We start from the raw sequence: 19,378 nt of genomic DNA, 5'->3' as shown, positions 1-19,378 counted from the left end.
GGTCTGGAACTCAAGTCCATATTTCACAGTAGCTAGCTGTGCAACCTTGGACAAGTCAGTAGACATTTTTGGGCCATAATTTCCGCTCCTGAAATGTGAGTGAGTTCAGTCAGGAGGGTGATCTCCAAACGTTTATTAAAGTTGTGAGTAACGTTATGTAGAAGCCTAATATGGAAACCAGAGATAGATGCTCTGGGTGGAGCCAGGGGTGGGCATTCTAGAGTTCTATGAACTCCAGTGCTCCCTTGGTCATGACCCTGAGCGCCACCTTCTCCACACCCCTAGGACTCTGTGGAGCAAAGTTATAACTCTGCACTACGTCGCATCTTCTGTATATTTCAGCTTTACACATGCAGGAACAACTAGCTGAGCCAATTAAATGTGATGACCATGCATTGCTCAAATGATAGCCTACACACAGCCTTACTTCAACCAACAGATTTAAAACCTTGGGTGCAAATCTTCTCTAAAGCCATGTCAAATAAGTCATGTCTTTTGGGCAACTAGATAACCACACCGTGTTCACTGGCAGATGCAAATGAAATCCTATGGAGAAATTTGAGCGAACATAACCCAAGTCTTTTCACCATAAACCTGGTAAGATCATTATACTAGCTTTGAGTGCTGAGGTTTAGTCACCCTATAACAAATATTTCCTCTTGAAATTAACCATATCTGTGTTGATTCACCTTTTCCAATTCTGTATGTAGTCTGATTAATTGGCTCTACCAAGCTGAGGTGGGTATTCTTTCTTAACACAACTTGATATGATAGGAAATCATCTTGTAGCCAGTTACAGAAGACCCAGTTGCTTGTTTGGGTAAAGATCAAGTGCACTAAATTGTGCTTTCCTTAAGGAGGGAAAAAATGTGGGAACATGGGTCAAAACAGGAGATGAGAGTCTCTTCAAATGAGGCAGGGCCCTATCTGGGGTTGTTATTAAGAAGGAGAAACTTTGATCATGAGAATGAACACATGTTTGCCATCCACTCAGTTTTTCATCATTATTGTCATCATCTTTGCAGCCAGTATCATTATATTCAAAGGCATTGAGCATTTATTATGTGCTGGGCATAATGCTCATCACATCTAATACCCACAACCATCCTACTCTTATTTTTCACAGAGGAAAAAATCCTGAGGTTCAGAGAAATTCCATTACTCACTTTTTTCTGCATTCATCAGCTAGCAAGTAACTGAACTGGGAGTCAAAGCCACATCTGCTTAATTACAAGATCACGCTCACAACTACGGCGCCCTGTTCCACTTCCAGAACCGCCCATGCAAGGTGGGCTCCTCATTCCTGTTTCTCTTGTTAGCGTGATGATGTCAGCCTGTCATGCCATCATCAGCCTTTCCTCTCACTCATGGATAATTCCAGGCCTGTGAGGTGTCTATGGTGGAGCTCCTGGTGACTCATCCTCTGCTTGAAGCAGCTTCAAGTGTTTGCCTTCTTTCCATGTCTGGAACTGCTGGACACTATAGAGCTGTCACCTGGCTTGGGAGACCCACTGAATCAAGACTGAAACCAATTAGCATGGGAAACCTGCCAACTCATCCTCCACACCCCCAGCAGGCAGACTAATTTCTTTGCTGGTGAGACCTCCTCACTAGCAATCATCTTGCCCCTGCCCTGGGACATTTTCCAGAAGACTGATATGGCTCTCTGCAATGGCTGCAGAAAGTCAATTAATGAGATAAAAGGCTGCAGCGAAGAAGGAGGTGGAGGGGAGATGAGCACAGAGAGCCAGCCATGTAGCTGATGATTAGAGAGAAGAGCTAGTTGTTTAAGCCAGACTTTGGGTTTCATGAGAAGGGATGCCTTGGGGAAAGGGTGGAAGAGACCACACTGGCTCCTGAGCTCCGAAGTCATCACCTTCGACATAAGCACTGAAAGAACCCTGGGCCCTGGTTTCAAGTCCGGAGTGATACTGACTTATGGTGCTTAAATCTAGTCTTCACAACTTCCAACTGATTCTGAGTGAATTATTTTATATCCCTAAGACTTAGTTTCCTCAAAAGTAGAATGGGATAACAATATTATGCATTTCATAGGGTTGCCACAAAGATTAAGGAAAATAACACTCCTAGGGTACCAAGAACTGGCAATGGTAAGCATTCTTTCTAACTTACGATGTTTTTGGCTGCAAGTAACTGAACCTCCAGCTTAGAGTGGCTTATAAAAGGAAATGTAATAGCTCAAGTAATAAGAAGTTCAAGGAGAAGATGTATTCAAAGTTGGATAAATTAATTCCTCAGTGATCTCATCAAGAACCAGACTCTTCCCATGTTTGTTTTGTGATCCTGACTGAGAGTTGGCTCCACTTTTAGGCCAGTATCAATGTGGCTGCCTCATTCCCAGATACCGTATCCAGATGCATCAGTGTCTCGGGGAAGAAGGATGTATCTCCACAGACTACTTGAAGTAGAGAACCTTTTTCGTTTTTGTTTTTTGCATTCCACCACCAAACCTGCTTATATCTTATTAGCCAGAACTGGGTCACATGCCTATTCTCACAAATTACAGTCAAACCTCGGTTCTTGATCAAGCTATTCACAAAAAAAAATGTCTCAGTTGTCTAACAAAACTTCGGGTCTCCATTCTCTACTCGACAACCCTTGCATGCTGATACCTGTATGATCAGTCATGCATTTCTCAGGCAGCAAACAAAGGAGCTTCGGTTTCTGCACAAATTGCTTCTCGAACAGTTTTCTGGAATGCATTAAGTTTGAGAACCTAGGCTATACTGTACTTGTAAGAAGCACTTGACCTATGGAACTCATCCTGGATGTGAAGGGCACAGTCAGCTTCCTCTGAGGGTATGTGGAAGGAGGTTGGGTGCCCAAAGAAAACTGAAGTTCTGTTGGGAGAGGAAGGGAGTTAGGAATGCTGGCTAGGCATCTAATGGAAATCTCTATCGTCATTAAAATTCACTATTGTTATTTTTATTATTACTGGTTTTTAAATCAGTTTCTGCTTTGGACTACTTGCTCTCCCAGTCTATTTCCTGTTCTGAGAGTCATAAGTCTGATTTTACCTCATATTCTAGTGTGTGCTGGGCTAAGTTTGGTCCCTAACTCTACTGATGAGAGGGCAACTGAAATGTACCATTTTCGTTTCCTTCTCAGAAATACCTCAAGCCAAGCTACTAAGAACCAGCTTTGGCTGATGTCAAGATGCCAGCATTTGTCACTCAATACAGTGAGTTGGGTAACTGAGCTGAGGATACAGCTGAATATATTCCAAATCATCTGCCTTTTTCTATTTCAGGCACCTACCTGAGAATCCTCCCTCTACCCAAGCTGGCAAGTCCTTCTCAAATAGTGTTCTGAATTGAAGAACAGTAGATTTGAGCATTTTTAGCTCATTGAGATACCTCCCCTGTGTTTTGTGGTCAAAGATTGTGCACTTTTTTTTAAAAGAAGGACGAGTGTGGATGGTTTGGAGAAAAAATATTGCCATTTGAAGAAACAACTCAAAAGATAATGATATGCCATTTGGAGGTTCAGAAAATATTCCTTAGTATCATGGAACAATCAATTTTTTTTAGCTTCCCCATCCTGAAACATAGCTTAGTTCCACATGCATAATTGAACTGATTTTTTCCTTTTTAATTTACTCTTGGCTTTTGGCCACTATGAAGGCTGTTTGTTGAGCAGATGGCACAGACCACTGTCTCCTTGCTGTTGCAAGTGGTTGTCTGAATCAACCATTGGCGACCCTTTGGTGGCTGATCAACTGGCCAGAGCCAAACAGAAAGTGATGTGCTTGGTTCTGAGAGTAGAAACAAAATCTCATAGTTTAGAAAACATTTTTCCTCCAAGGGTCAGGTCAAACCCTGCTCTCTGATGTCATAAGCTCCCAGGCAAATGGCAGAAATGCAGCACCATGGGAGTGCTCTCAATGATCGGGAAGTCTCCAGAATCTGGCAGAGTGAATTATGGGTCACTGGGTAAGATATTCATTACCCCCTTCTTAGAAGTTAATCCCTTTTTCTTCATCAGAGAATCATGAGCCCTTAGAGCTAGAAGTGACTTGGGAGGTTATGTGTGTGAATGTTTTTGCAGCAAATTCCACGGGGTGGGTCTAATTTGTGTCTGCTGCTGGGACTCTGACGCAAAGATTCTGTTTGTATGAAGTCCCCATAGGCCTTCTAGGAGAACCAGTGAGGGAATGTGTTGGAGTTGACTGTTTGCTCTAGGCTAAAATTTTTGAACCAAAATGGGAACAGGGGCTGCCCCTTAACTCTTGAATTGAACTGACTCTAAGTCTGAGTCCAGTTCTTACATGGCCTATGAAAGAAGGGGGATAATTTTGGATGCTACACTTTTTGCACCTTTTCCTCTATTCCAGCCCCATATAAACCTCTCCAAAGTCCCTAGAAGAGAGGGCAAGGCAAGAAATTGTATGTGTGAGTCAAATGGAAGACATACTATCAGGCTGTAAGATACTAAGAGCACAAGGAAACCCTGGGAACTTGACAAGAGTTTGGTCTTATGATTTTTGGAGTGGTGGAGGCATGAAAAGAGCTGGGTCAGAATGGGAGAGGAAAGAAAGGGCCAGACCAACTTCTGAGCTAGACAGCCTGTGACTGTCAGAACCACGTTACCAAGATTTGGCATAAGGGGAGCTGTAAATATGTTGGCCTGGAGAGCCTGGAATAGGAATTGGACAAGCGAACATCAGTGGCCACTAAGCAGGTGGTCATGTAAACTGGGCTCATCTGTCAATCCCCCTTCGAAGACCTTGTATCTAGGGAAGATTGGCTGACCTTCCTTTATTCCAGCCACAGTGTCCTGACATCATGATTTGGAGAGCTCTTCAACATTTTCTCTCAGTCCCTCTTTCTAGCTAGTTAGAGTTGGGTTCTGTTGATTGTAATTAAATTACCCTAACTGTTATAGGGTCCCTTTATGAATGAGCTAATTGCAAAATAGGCACCCAAGGAGTAAGTTTGACCATTTAGAGGACTTGAGCCCTGAAGCTACCAGTTCATCACTGTCCTGCTGCTTGAACACTGCCAAGCACAGCTGTATGCTCAGGCTATCGGGCAATGGTAACGTATCAGTAGTGAATGGTTGACGCTTCGCTGCAGGTTGCAGACACAGATGGTTAGCTGTCATGATACTTATCCTTGTCAAAAATCATTGCTCTCTTTCTTGTCTCAGTATGACCTGTGCCAGCAGAAAGAGGGCTCTGGGAGTCAGTATAGCTGGTGACCAGCAAAGCTCAGGCTCTCGCTAGCCATGTGACCATGAGGAAGTCACTCCATCCCTCCACAGTCAGTTTCCTCACCTATAAAAGAGTAAATATCACACAGCAACCCAATATATAATATTAAGAATACCAGAATTGCTGTGGTTGCTGAATGAATACTGGTGGGCCAGGTGGTGGCGGTGGCTGGAAGTCTGCCTACTCCATCTTCCCTGTTACCTCCTCTTTTCGTTCTTGAGGGACTTCTGAGAAACCCTAGAGGTCTGAGGAACACAGTTTGATAACTACATGGCTAGATGACCTTTAAGGGACTCTCCAGTCTATAATCCAATGAATTTCTTTTGCAAAACAGTCACATTCCCCTTTTCTCCAGCCCTTCCCCAACCATAACCCATATCATTCTATACACACATTCCTTCTCCATGCATACAGGGAAAAAGAAAATGGGCTATTTATGTATCTAGCACTTGCTGGTTGAACCTGGAGATGACCAGGATCACTGACAAGATGTAAGGAGTCACTACTAATTTCAGTAGCACCCCATTCTGCAAGAAGGAAGCTTGAGCTCTCTCCAGGACACCTATTGTCACTGGTCAAGCCTTTCATGACTCCATGGCCCTGAAGCTGAATTATTGAAGCACAAGAAGTTCTGAAGGCCCCAAGTCCCTAGCACTCATGTTTGGACATCCTAAGGATAAAATGCTTCTCTAAGAGCATCCTGAGCCTTTCAGATGAATTTATAATACTGGTATTTAAAGGTGTACAGGAGACGCGAGCATTTTTATTCACCCATACTCCTTTCCCAAAGGATCTTTTCTCCCCTCTAACAAACCCTTTAAATCCTTGCTAAAGAGGTACTGAAGGATGCATGTTGGTGCTAGGTGACTCCTCCCTGTGCCTGCCGGCTCTCACTGATTGGTCTAGGAGTGGCCACTTCACGGAAGAGTGACCAATCCATTCCTCTCTAGTGGGACACAGAGCTCCTGTCATTTACATGCTGATGGACATGGAGCCAAGCGAGAATATGGCTCTGGGACAGCTGCCATGCCGGGCCACGAGCAATAGAGGGGAATGAGTGTAGCAAGAGGAGGACATGGCGGAGACACAAAAAGAAGGTAGAAAGCAGAAAACAAATGGGGAGGGGGAGAGAGAAGGCGAGCACTTTCTGATACTGTTCTCATTCCACAAGGCCTTTTAATTTTCCTATGTTTAACTTTCTTTAGAGTCCCCTGGATCCTTCCAACAAACCTCAATTTTTTACTTGAACTAGCCAAAATAGGCTCTGTTCCTGGCAACCAGACAATCCTTAATTAAGACAAAAGACTTAATGAAACATGCTGTGGTACCATCTACCTACAAGGGCCCGTTCATCTCTTTATTTACTCAACTGATATTTACTTAACCTAATGTGCCCTCACCGTGGACACCAGCAGGAGGAACACAGCAATGTACAAACATTTAAGGATTCAAAATTACTTCAGGTGTGGAACAGCTGAAGGGCCTGGCTTGGTGAGGAAACAGCATGACGACGGCGGTCATCTTTATCTGAAGGGAAGGGACAGCAAAAGGAATTAGACTGGCCTTGATAGAGGACACAAGGGTGTTGATGGGCAGAAGTGAGACAAGGGACTCAACACTGGAGAGAGCTTGCCTGCGGTTGGGCACTGCCTCAAGGTGGAACAGCTTGTCTCAAGGGTTGAGTTTCTCCTACCAAAGGGCCGAATGACCAGTGTCCAGGGATCTTGTAGGGGAGATGCAAACTTTAGAAGGTTTGGATGATACAGCCTCTAGGACTGTGCCCTAAAGCCCTGGGTTCCGATTTTACCTCAGACCTTCACGGCTCGCGTGATTTTAGGCAAATTATTTAACTTCTCTGGGGCTGCTTCCCCACCTGTGAAGACTGGGATGAGAAACTCTCTTTTACTGTGTTGTGGGGAGGAGTATATCATGAGGCCCTTGGTCAGTGCCGGCACCGAGGAGAGCTCCGTGAGTGCTTCTTCCCTGTTCCCAGTCAGGCTGTTTTTCTTTTTTCCTCACGAAATGCTGCTTTCCAACTGCTGCTGCCACTTCAGAGATTTTATTTGCTTCAAGCAGCTGTAGCCCATCAGATGATAGAGCTTGTGTCTTGTTTTCCTTGCTTAGCATAGGGTTGTGCACAAAGAAGGGATTGGAAAATAGTAGTAGATGAGATTTCACTTGGAGTTTCAGCTTCCAGTGTCCACATCAAAACTGGCATGAGAATGCACCTTTCCTGTACCCCTTAAAATGAAACACTTGGCCATAGTAGACACGTATACACAGAGAACTCCATGCACAGACACACAAGCATGTACACAGATTGCACCTAAGTAAACACACACAGCATGCAGACAAGCACGGCCGTGCACATCCATGCACACTGACAGGCAGATTCTCACTTCCCTCTCCCTATAATCAAGAAGAAGGAAGATGAATCTGTCTGTGGGATGAGTCACGGGCGGCCGGGATGAGGGCAGGATTCAGCCTCTCCTGGGAATTTTTATTTATAGCCCCGGTTGCTGGAGAGAGGGCTGAAATCATTCCTAAGGAGCTTCAGTGACCACTAAGATAACCAAGAGATGTCATTCCCACCATCGTGTCGTCTTGGAGGCAGGCGCCTGTTGCTGCTAGAGCCCAGAGAAGTGCTGTGTCACTCCAGGACTGTGGTCCATGGCAAGGAGTGGAGCTGACTGTGCTCCAGCTGGTCCACGGGCAGCACTGGGCCCGTTTCCCCAGTGCGCAGCAATCTGTATGCTAATCCCAGCAAATCCTCCCAGCTCCAAGCAAACAGAAACTTCTCTGGGCCGGCAGGGGCCACTGATCAGGGAGGATGCAGTTTAGATTCAAAATGATCCAGTCTAATCCATTGGCCCAACAGTCCTGCCTCTGTCAACAGTGTGGTTTCTGCAATGAGCAGAGCAAGTGGCATGAAGAAAATGTCACTGAACTCAACCTTCCATCGTGGGCTGGGGTGGGAAAAGGCAGCTGACTCTTTGCGGAGCTTTAAGGGACACCAGCACAATTTGGTTGGTGGCAATGATGGTGGGGTCAATGAGTTCTTTTGAGTGCAGACTCTGTGTCTCATCGTCTCTTGCACCCCTAGCACCCAGCACACTGACTGACGTAGAGGTAGCACCCAGAAGATGGGTTCATGCATATTCTCTTTAATCTCCTAGTGCACGAGGACCCCAGTTATAGTTCTTGGGTATCATGCAGGCTAGACAGGAAAGAATATTTTCTAGGGAGCCAGGAAGACCAGAACTCTAAACCTGCCCCTTTCTTTAAAAGACCTTGGCAGGCCACCTATCTCTCCGAGCCTCAGTTTGCTCATCTACAAAATGGGGACTCACTGCTACTTACTATGTTTTGGTGGCTATGCTAAGAATTAGAGATGGTGCGAGTATGTTGCTTCACTATGGTCCATATCCACATCCTGGGAGGAATGGATATGAAGATACTATCAGCCAATGACACTTCAGTAGGATTAACTGATCAGATTGCACCTGGCAGGAAACAGGGACCCCAAGATTGCTTGGGAGTGTCTGTTGTGTTGGCCTTTTGCGAGCACTCCTGCTTGGCCCGAAGCCCTATTTGGAGTGTGGGTTCTCCCCTCAGCTCCCACCAGTGTCCATTGGCACCTGTGTGTGTCTGGACCTTTGTTCCAGGTTGAGGGAGACCCTGTGGACTGGACCCCATCGGTCAGTGCAGACCCTGTGCTCTGCCCACATGCATTCTTCCTTTTGGCCCTTGGCTCCTGGCCCTGAATATGGCTTAGGTAACAGTCACAGCTTGTTTTTGAACTCTGTTGATTTAAGTGGTTCATTCTGGGTCTGCTGGTCCTGACCTCCCCGACATGTCAGGGTTGCCTGAGACTGGCCTGCTGTTTGTTCCTGCCTGTCAGTTTCCACCTCTGATTCTTGGGCCTAGTTTAGCTCTGGGGTCCTGATGGGATCATGCTGAAGCACCGTGAACTTGATCTTCTAGGATACAGAGCTCCAAATCCAGCACTTGAGTTTTGATCTTATTCTCAGGGGAAGTTAGAGGGCAAAAGAGAGCAGGAAGTGAGGCTGAGGAGAGAGGGAAGGGTCAGGAAGTGGAGGACAGTCACCTTAATGGTATAACACCCATCCTATTCTCGAGATAAAGAGTAGTCACTCCACCACCACTAAAACACCACTTCCTAGGCTGAGAGAATACTGTAGTGGTTATTAAAAACTCAGGCTTTTAACCAGACAGACCTAAACTTGAAACCTGGCTCTGTCATTTGCTAGCTGTGTGGCCTTAGGCAAGTTGCACCATCTTTCTGAGCTTCTCACTTACAAAATGGGGTCAGTAACAGTCTCCGTCTCACAAGGCCATTGAGAGCATTAAATGAGATGAAGGGTGTAAAGTGCTTGGCGCAGTGCCTGGTGTGCAGTAGGCAGCCAACGGTGGCTACGATGTCTGAGATTTATTCTTGTGATCCCTGCCCTAGGGGCTGCTCAGGGTTATCAGGAGGATCCGAAGAGATAAGGGACTTGAACATGTTTAAAAGAAGGCTGGAGAGCATGACATCACATAGAGTATTAAAATAATTACTTTATTTCTCAGTTTTTGAACATTGCCAACTGACGTGCTGCTGGACATGGATCGGGCACCTGGCTGACAGAGGGTGTGATGCACTCTTCCAGTACTGGCTCTTGTATAACATTTCAATCTGGTGCAGTGGGTGTAAGGGGCAAGAGGGTCGGCCTGCTGTCCTGGGGCCTTCTGAGGCCATCAATGTTGCTCAGTTCTTCCAGCTTAGTGGAGTGGTTTATAAGAGGGGAGGGCACACTGGGCCAGAGCTAAAGCTTTATTTGCTGTTTCCCAGAGCCTGTAGCTCTGAGGCTACTTGGGACAGAGGGAGCCAAAGATGAGGTGACAAAGGATTCAGCAACAAGCCCTGATTTATGACCCAAGATCCCCATTCCAAAAGCCAAAGCATCAGTCCCTGTGGGAAAGAGCTTCACCCAGATGAACTGCCCTCCAGCTGCAGGGCTGAGTCTCAGGCCTGCTCCCAAGGGCAACGCCCTCTACTGCACCCCATAGGGGGAAGAAAACCCAGAGAGCAAATTCTGGAACTGGATCAGGATAAAAACCTGTCCTCCCATTGGCAAGTGAATACCCAGAACACAAGAATCAGGCCCCTATGGGAAGGGAGGGCTGGTAGAGTTTGTAACAAAGTGGTCTTACTGTCAGCTGGGCATACAGAGAGTCCAGAAGAAGGGACAAATAGTCCTTTACTTTGTATTCCAGCCTTATCTTATATTCCCTACAAACACCACAGTGGCTGATGCCCCTCAGGCACATTTCAGTTCTTCCTCAGCATCCCAGTTGACATGGGGCTATTACAGCGGAATTTTGGGACACCCTGCCTGGCCACCCTTTCACAGGTGGTAGGTGTTACAAACACCTACCATCCTCTCCATGTTCCTTTTCAGCAGAATGGTGTGGGCACCAATGTACTAAGGGGGACCCCTCCACTAGATTCAGAGATGAACCATGTTTGGTCTTACTCAAACATGATGACAATTCTATCCCCATTTGCCAATGTTTGATTTACAGGTCGTCATGTGGTCCATCTGCAGCCAATGAGACCTAAGGCAAAGTTTTAGAATCTTCTGGGAAGATTTTGCTCTTTGATAAGAGAGAGACATGGGAGGAGAAACTCTGGTCTCCTTTTTCTTTCTTTTGTTCGTCTTTGAGTGAGGGTGTGGTTGCTTGGAGCTCTGGCAGCCATATTGCCACCATGAGGAGAAGGACAAGAACAATGCAGAGAACCTGACCTAGAGCCTTGAAATTGCTGAGCCACTGATCTAACTCTGCATCCAACAGCCTACTTTTAGCCTTTCCATTAAAGTATTAACAGTCCTGATTGTTTAAGCAACTTTTAGTCAGATCTTCCGTTACTTGTATCCCAAAGCATTCCAACTAATACATCACGGAAATCTCTTTTCATTTGACCTTTCTTTCTTCTGCCTTCCCTGCCATAATCCAAGGGACTCAAATTTAGATGCCTGTAGGGGCCAGGGCAGTAATACAAAAAGGCGAAACTTCTGGTTTAAGAGAAGCAAACTGGAGAGTGAGTTTTCCTTGTAAAGGAGCTGGTGCTAGCTACTTAGCTCCAACTGGTGGTGGCCATGCAGGAGTGCTAGCAGAGCCAGACTTTTTTTTTTTTTTTTAAGAGAAATCAGAAAACTGTATTTTTACATGGAACCTCTCCATTTTATATATGCATTTAAATTTTAAATAAAGATACTCTATGGACCAAACCAGCACTTCTGAGCACCGTGTATAGCCCAGAGGGCACACATTTGTGACTTGGCTTTAATCCCAGAGTTCCATCTCTCCCTGGGCTTGATCTGCAGTGCGGGGTGTCAGTGACTTCTTTCAGATTCTGCTGTTGGGTGGGGCTGTGGTTGTGGGTTTGGGTGAAACAGAAATGGGAGCTAGAAGATGGGGGTTGGGAGGACACAGGCCAAAACTCTGGCCTGTGGTTAAGGCAGAACATCTTACGGAAAACAAACCTTTACCCTGCAGGACAAACCTTCTCATACACAGGTCTTGGGTGTGATTTTACTAAAAGGGTCACTGACTTTCTCCGCTAAGCCCCATTATTAGAAGCTCCCTTATCTTACCCAAGCCCCGCTAGGTTTTAGGCTCTAAGAACAGGGAGGAGGAGAATCTATTCCACCAAACAGCCATGAGCCTAGGAAGTTGGATGCAAACTCCTAGGAAAGTGCCATTCCATATGACTTCCCTCAGTGCTGTGGACCCACACATTTTGTCTGGGAGCAACCCTCTTCAGTCCCATTTGGCCCAATAAGGGCTCAGTTCTTTTCAGTAAAATAAAAATACATCATGGAAAATCCAAGGACACTGTTTTCAGCAAGAGGTTTGACTTGAAGTATCCTTCCCCTTCTGTGGTAAGAGCATTTTGGTGAGTGGGTAGGTTCAAACTAGGGAAGACCTTGGTTAAAGTGGCTTTCTATGGACCTGAGGACTCTGCTCCCCAATGGCCAGTCCAGAGTCCTGGTCCCTGTGTGGCCCAGGGAGTTGCTTAGTTTAAGTCCACAGGCTGTAAAATTGGAAATCTGCACGTTCGCCTCTAGGTCACCAAGTCAGAGAGTTTTTGGAGTGCCTCTGTTGAGAGGCATCAGGGAAGAGCTAACAGGGACTCCATGCAGTGTGCTGTGTGCAGCCCACTCCTGCCCTTTGATGAGAAGAGAGGTGAGTCACCGCCAGCTTCAGGGATTGAGAAGAAATGTCAATGAAGAATGAATAATAGGCACTGTACTGACACCTAAGAAGGTTCAGGGCAGGATTAGTTGTCAGAGAAGAAAACAGTATGTGGGGGAGGCCAGCTACAGTCCTACAGAGCTTCTGTAGCTCACTTGCCACCTGATTGGGTAACCAAGAAAATAGGGAATTTCATATTTTTTTAAAGAAAAAAAATATGGTTGTGTCGAAGAGAGAGGCCCTTCGTCAAGGGCGGAGAGGTGGGCTTGATGGCTTCCAGAAGCCCCTTCAAGCTCCAGGCCTTTGTCCCGGCAGAGGGGGAAGCAGTCAGAAATCAGTGAGTTCAAGCACTGCTCCAAGCACCCTGGGCTCTTCAGAACGAGCATCCTGCAGAAAGGCAGAGCCTTCCCAGGAGTGCTGAGCAATGCTGGGATGGGTTTTGGTTCTTGCCACCAAGCTAGTAATGGTTCAGAAGACATTTCCTGGCCTCTGCATAAGAAATAGACATGCGGTTTAAGAGTTGGTGGTTGTGTTTCCAGACCAAATACTTTCCTGGTGACTCATTCTGAAGGGCCCAGCAAAGGACGGTCATCAAGAGAATGACCAAATACCTCATCATCTGATTGTATCTTCACTTGCTTATCAGTCTAAATTTCCCAGAGAAATCTTAGCACAGTGACCCATTATCAACTAGTACGTGTACATTGAGGGGTTATGGGCCAAGATGAGCTCAAAGCACTCACAGTGGCAGGCATGGTGAGTTCTTCCTTGAAGGGAGATCTCAGCAAGGCATCTTTGTGTCCTTCACAAGATCCAAATCTCAAACCCAGAGAAGGCCCTCTTGCTGCTGTGATAGCCACAAAACAGTCTCTTGGAACCCCAAACTATGTCCTTGACCAAGGCTACTGGACAAAGCCACTGAACTGTCTGTGATGGTGGTGAGAGCAGAGCACAGCAGAGAAATGACTCAGACTTTAGATTCAGATAGACCTGGATTCAAGGTCCACATTGATACTAGCTGTGTGACTCTGGGAGATTAATAACCTTCTCTGAGCTCCACGTCCTACTCTGTAAAATGAGGATTAGTAGTATGTGCTGGTCCTGAGCCTACGTGTCCTCAGATCCATGCCTTTGCCTCCCTCCTTTGCTCTGTGTCACAGGGAGCTGATTTCTCAGGCTACTTTTCCCAGACTCCTGTATCAGCTGGCTTCTAGCTGAGTTTGGCCAATCATAGGAGCTCTGGGGGCAAGAAGAAGAGGCTAGCTGGGGGCATTTCTCTCCTCTCCATCAGCTTCTGGTAGTGTCTCTGGCAGCAGCTGCATCTCTACAGTGGGGAGCTAGTGTTAACATGATCATACTTTAAGGGCTACATGTACAACTTTTAACAATGTTGACAAGCCAGTGCCTTCATAAAGATTATTTTTGTTGAGCAACCATCACTCATGTAGAGGATGGGCTATGAGAAGGGAATTTTGATTAGGACATGGAAAAGCAGATGTTAAAATATGTCAAGGCTTATTGCGCTGAAGGGGCCCCGCTGAGTGAGTAAAGTAGGGGGAGCAGGGCTTCAGGGTGTCAGACGGTGGCAGGGAGGTAGAGAAGGAGACCCTACAGTACAAGGTGTTTAAACAGCATCATAAATCTGCAAATAACTAGACCCTCAAAGACATCTGAAATTGGCACTCTACAGCTGTCAAAACAGAGCTTCAACCCATTTTTATTTCTCTGTTTCTTGATCCTTGTGGTAGGTTGAATGGTGGCCCCCAAAAGACGTGTCCAAGTTCTAACCCCAGGTACCTATGCATGTGACCTTATTTGGAAATGATGTCTTTGAAGATGTTAATTAAGTCAAGGATCTCCAGATGAGATCATCCTGGATTTACACTGAGCCCTGAATCCAATGGCAGGTGTCTTCTTAAGAAAAAGGAGAGGGGCACAGAGGCACAGGGAAGACAGCTACTTGAAGACCGAGGCGGAGGCTTGAGCTATGCTGCCATTAGCCAAGGAACATGGGAGCCATCAGAAGCTGGGAGAGAGAAAGAACAAATTTCTCCTAGAGCTTCCAGAGGGTGTGTGGTCCTGTTGATACCTTGACTTCAGACTTCTGGCCTCTGAACTGTGAGAGAGTATTTGTTTTATTTTTTTTTTTAAGCCATTCAGTTTGTGGTGGTTTATTATGGCAGCCCCAGAAAACTAACACAGATCTCAAATTTCAGCTGTATTATGTCACTGAGTGATTCCTGAAAGCCCAGCTCTTTGCTGACCTCAGGTCTTTAATCATATTATTATTGGACATGCATATCATATTTATATTTAATGCATGCAAATTTAACTATTTGGCAAAAATAAAAAGAGACAGGCTAACTGATTGACACAGAGAGGCAGAGAGCAAGAGGGAACTAACGGTGAGACTACTGGGAGCAGTTCTGCCCACTTTCTGTGGGGCAGGTGGTGAGCGCCCTCCACGGAGGATGCAGGAGGCATGGTGATGCCAGCCTGCTCTCCCTTCCCATGGACCTTGCACTATGTGTGAGTTCTGCATTTAAGGATTCATATTTTCCACACAACTTGGCACCTCAAGGCAGGCTCACACATTCATCTGATCCTCCACTGAGGCAACAGCAATTGATTTCAGGACTAGAGGAAACCCTGACTACATTGGATTTCTTGAGAGAGATTACAACATTCTTCCAACACAGTCCATGCTGAAGGGATTTTCAAGGGTACCTTTGACTATTGTCTAGTCATAACCTTTTTTTTTTTGGCTTTATGCATTGATTTTTAGATCTCAAATGCTGAGTAAGATTTGATTCCCTCAAATTCACCTTGTTTACAATTTGCTGGCATGCTTCAGTGTGCCACCTTTAAAACAATTCTCCCTTTATCCCCTCATCTGTGCTGCATTTCTAGCTTCCTCAAAGTTCCATAACATTTCCCTCCACCTCCTCAGTGTATCTTCGCTTGTAGGAACCTGTGCACATATCAGCCTCTCTCACAGGAGTGCCTTGCATTTGGGGGCTACGTATCTTTGAAACCCCCACAGACTGGATAAATGAATGGATGGATGGAAAAACTGATGAGTTTGTACAGTTCAGAGAAAAATCAAATGGAAACTAATAGCTAAAGCAAAGACAGCCTGTCTACACCTTCCTTGTGTAATGTGAGGCCTGACACACAAACTGGAACTCAAGACTGATGGGTGACTCCACACCCTTGCAGGGTTAGTTGGCTTCCTTTCTCTGTTGACTTAAAGTAAGGCCCAGCACCAAGGCACCTCCTTAAACCCCTGCGTGCTGGAATACATCTGTATTGCAACTCAGCTTAAATGACAGTTCCTCAGAGGAATCTTATGTGCACTCCCCCCTCCTCCATCATATGTCCTCGAGGCACTCTCTTTTCCCTTCATAGCAACTGTCATAGCTTTGATCTGTATTTGCATTTTTGTCACGTTTAGTTTAGTATCTTTTATATTCTCCCACATCTTGGCTGACTTTAAACTCAAGAAAGGTAGGGTTTATGTCTCTTAACTGTTGGGAATCGCCCTGCCTGGTTTCAGAAACTGTAACCCCTCATGGCTAAGGCTGAGTAAAAAGACCTTGGGACCCTAAGCCACTAAGGAGACAAAGCTTATCTCCCTGGCAGAAGCACCACCTCTGCCCCCTTTACTTCATCCTGCTTGGCCCCAAGTGGATGACCAGTTAGCCAATGACGGGTAAGATTCCTCAAGGGAGGGATGACCTAAGACAGGCACAATCACGAAGGGGCCCTCAGGAAAGGACTTGGGGGCTATAGAAAAATGGAGTGATGGGCCCTCACCGCTCAGCTTTGACATAGCCCGGGTCCTCATTCTGTCTGCAAGATGTCTCCTAATCTCTTGGCTGCCTTACTTCCCCTGCCTGACTTAAGCCTGAACAATGCCAGAGGTGGGTGCGGCCCTGTACTGGAAAGGGCGAGTTCCCTGGGGCGATCAGGCCTAAGAAAGAATGCATAAAATCCTATGAAACCTGCTTTGCTAATACCCTCAATTTAAATGATAAGGGTCCAAGCCTGAAATGAGTTTGTTTCCCCAAACTCATTTTAGCTAACTGACCCTGACTCAGAATAAGCCCTCACAGTTCTTTGAATGTTATCTATTGTTTGATCATTACTGCCTGACAATGACTGATGAGCTTTATGTATATGCCCTGTATTCCTATGCAAATAAACCCAATAAAAACCCATTGAGGAAAAAGCTCCTGGCCCTTCTCCTTTGAGAGATTGGCCACCTTTACTCCCCAAGCAGATCATGTCTTGGTAGACTTATTCTCAGCCATGGCAGCCGCAGGCAGGGGGAGGTCGGCAGGTGGAGACCCCCCACATTTAACCCTTGTGACCTAGTGTGCAGCCCAGCCCCTGATACCTGCTCCTATTGCTACCAATGTCTGATAGTAACTGACTGTGTGTTATGTGCCAGGCACTGTTCGAAATCTCCTTTCACCTTCACAGCAACTCTATGAGCAGGAACTATTACTGCTCCCATCTTATAGATGAGGGTACTGAGACAGGGAGAAGCTCAGTTGCCCAGAGTCTCACAGGCAGAAAGTGGCAGAGTTAAGATTTAAACCGAGCCAAGAGGATCCCAAAGTCGGCACCAGTCACTAGCTGCTTGTTGGATAAGTGAGTGAATCATGATAAGCATTGAGGGACTTGGGGACTTAGAACTAGGTGGATCTATCTATCTATCTATCTATCTGTCTGTCATCTATCATCTTCTGGGCTAATTTTCTAGCCTGTTCAATGTAGAAATGTCTCCTACAGAAACTCCAAGAGTTAGTTCTTCAGACTCTTCTGAAACAATCTGGCAATGTGGACTCCCTCACTTTTCTAACTTGGGAACCTTAACAACCGAGATGCTTTTCCTTACACAAAGCTGAAGCCCACTTCTGTGGTACTTCCACCTGTGGCTGCTGTTCTGCCCTCAGCGTAAAAGAATGTGAGTGTCTCCCATACGACTCTGGTTGCAGGTTCCCTATACACCATGAGGGGCTCAAGGGCAAGCAGCTTCACATTGTCTGTACCTTAGTGCCCTAGCACGGTGCGTGACAGTCAGTAAAATTTGTGGTAGGGATGAATTAATGAATGAACATATACCTGTGCTTGCTACTTCTGTGAAGCACCAACAGGTTCATGAATATGAAAGCCTTCTAGAAACCCATAATTTTCTTGTTTATTAGAAACCTCATCACCGCTAGCTGCCACATTAGAATTTATAAAGCTAACCCAATTTGTTTAAGGCATTAATATTCGGGAGTTAGCTTTATAGGTTCCCTCTATTGGGGGCTACTTGTTTTTTATTTTTTTATATGTGGGTTCCGGGGAAGAGTATGTTTACGAAGGGAATTTAACTAACCCATGGAATTATGTACAGCAGCGATGGGCATATTGGAAAAGGGATTTTGGACAAAGAGGGGGCTTTCTTGGTTTCTTGAAGTAGGAAATAAAATCTGGTAGCTTCAGCTGTCCCTGCAAATGCTGTAAGTATAGCCTCTTTTCTAAGACTCCTCAAAAAATGCAGTACAGTTGTGACAGGCTACATCTTTAATTCAATCTCCATTTATTTATTTATTTAACCCTAACTTGAGGACATTTTTTTAATTGAGTTTTATTGAGAGAGGGAGGAAGGGGGAGAGGGAGTGGGAGAGAGAGAGGGAGGGGGAGAGGGAGAGGGAGAAAGAGAGAGAGAGAGAGAGAGAGAGGAAGAAAGAGAGAGGGAGAGAGAGAGAAACATTAGTTGGTTGCCTTCTCCTATGCTCCCTGACTGGGGATCGAACCCACGACATGTGTATGTGCCCTAACTGGAATCAAACCAACTGAGCCACACTGGCCAGAGCTAACTCAGTCTCCATTTAAAATGAAGCACATCAAGAAGTCAGAAACAAAACCAAGCCACATAGTGATTTGGGAATTAGCGATCCATGTGGGTTACGAACCACGCGAGTTATATTTTTCTTTGTGTTTCGTTCAAAAACGTTTCCCATTTCAAGTTGCATCTGCTTTGCAAAAGTGATTTCTTTTAGAGCACCATGAATGATTTATGACTTTTGACACCGCATCCCACAAGATTACATAAGGAACAGAGCAAAACAAGTGATTGAGCCAAACTTAAGAAACAACAAACATTTTCAAAAAGTAGATTTTATCTTGGCCTCAGCCAGATAAGTTTTCCACTCACCGAAAGTGCTCCCTCATTCCAAGATGCACCCCATTTCTGTGAAGATCCCCCCGATTTCCTTTCTCTGTTGACAGCATTCTACCATCAACTTAACATCTGGCCCCCAGCGATGTCCCGGAATGTCCAACTGCCCTGATTCCTCCCCTTGTCCCCGAAAGTGAACTTTGCAGTTGGATTGCATAAACGGCCTCATTAGTTTGGTAAATGATTGGACAAAACCACTGATGGGAGTAATATCTGCCAGGCTTGTTATTTCTTTAATCATAGGATAATAGCATTTCAGAGTTTGCCAAGGCCTGGGACCATCTATTTATACCTGGGTTTTTTTTGACAGCTAGAGAAAATAATGGCAAGAGAGCTGAAGCAACTTGCTCAGTCACACAGGGAGATTACTTTACGCAGAGCAGTGGACATCAGTCAACCTTGGGGAGTGTAGTCTGTGCATATTTACCAAGAAACTCTCATCTCCTTATCTAAGTGCAGGTGGCAACACTGGATATTGTTTTTCAACTACAGGGCATTTGGTGGTTATTGGATAGAATCTCTGTTGCTGTCTTGTTTAGTCAGCCAGAGCCAATCTCGGGCAGGTGGCAAGTGCTTGCAGGATACGAACTTGTGTTGAGAGTTTGAGTGCTGGGGAGCAGGCTGGATGGGGTGAGGTGGCACACCAGAGC

General features: G+C 45.6%; 1 protein-coding gene across 1 annotated transcript in view; it reads right to left on the bottom strand.

Annotated features, from left to right (window-relative positions):
* The window catches only part of ADRA1B (adrenoceptor alpha 1B), an 81,631-nt gene extending 62,790 nt beyond the window's left edge, over positions 1-18,841 (bottom strand). The window contains exon 1 of the mRNA XM_024576789.4: positions 18,705-18,841. The gene's annotated coding sequence lies outside the window, so the exon portion shown is untranslated. The remainder of the gene's footprint in view (positions 1-18,704) is intronic.
* Between the last annotated feature and the right edge of the window lie 537 nt (positions 18,842-19,378).

This window comes from Desmodus rotundus, chromosome 6 (assembly GCF_022682495.2).
Source record: "Desmodus rotundus isolate HL8 chromosome 6, HLdesRot8A.1, whole genome shotgun sequence".
NCBI lineage: Eukaryota > Metazoa > Chordata > Mammalia > Chiroptera > Phyllostomidae > Desmodus > Desmodus rotundus.
The sequence above is the reverse complement of the archived record's forward strand: the minus strand, read 5'-3'. Positions and strand labels throughout refer to the sequence as shown.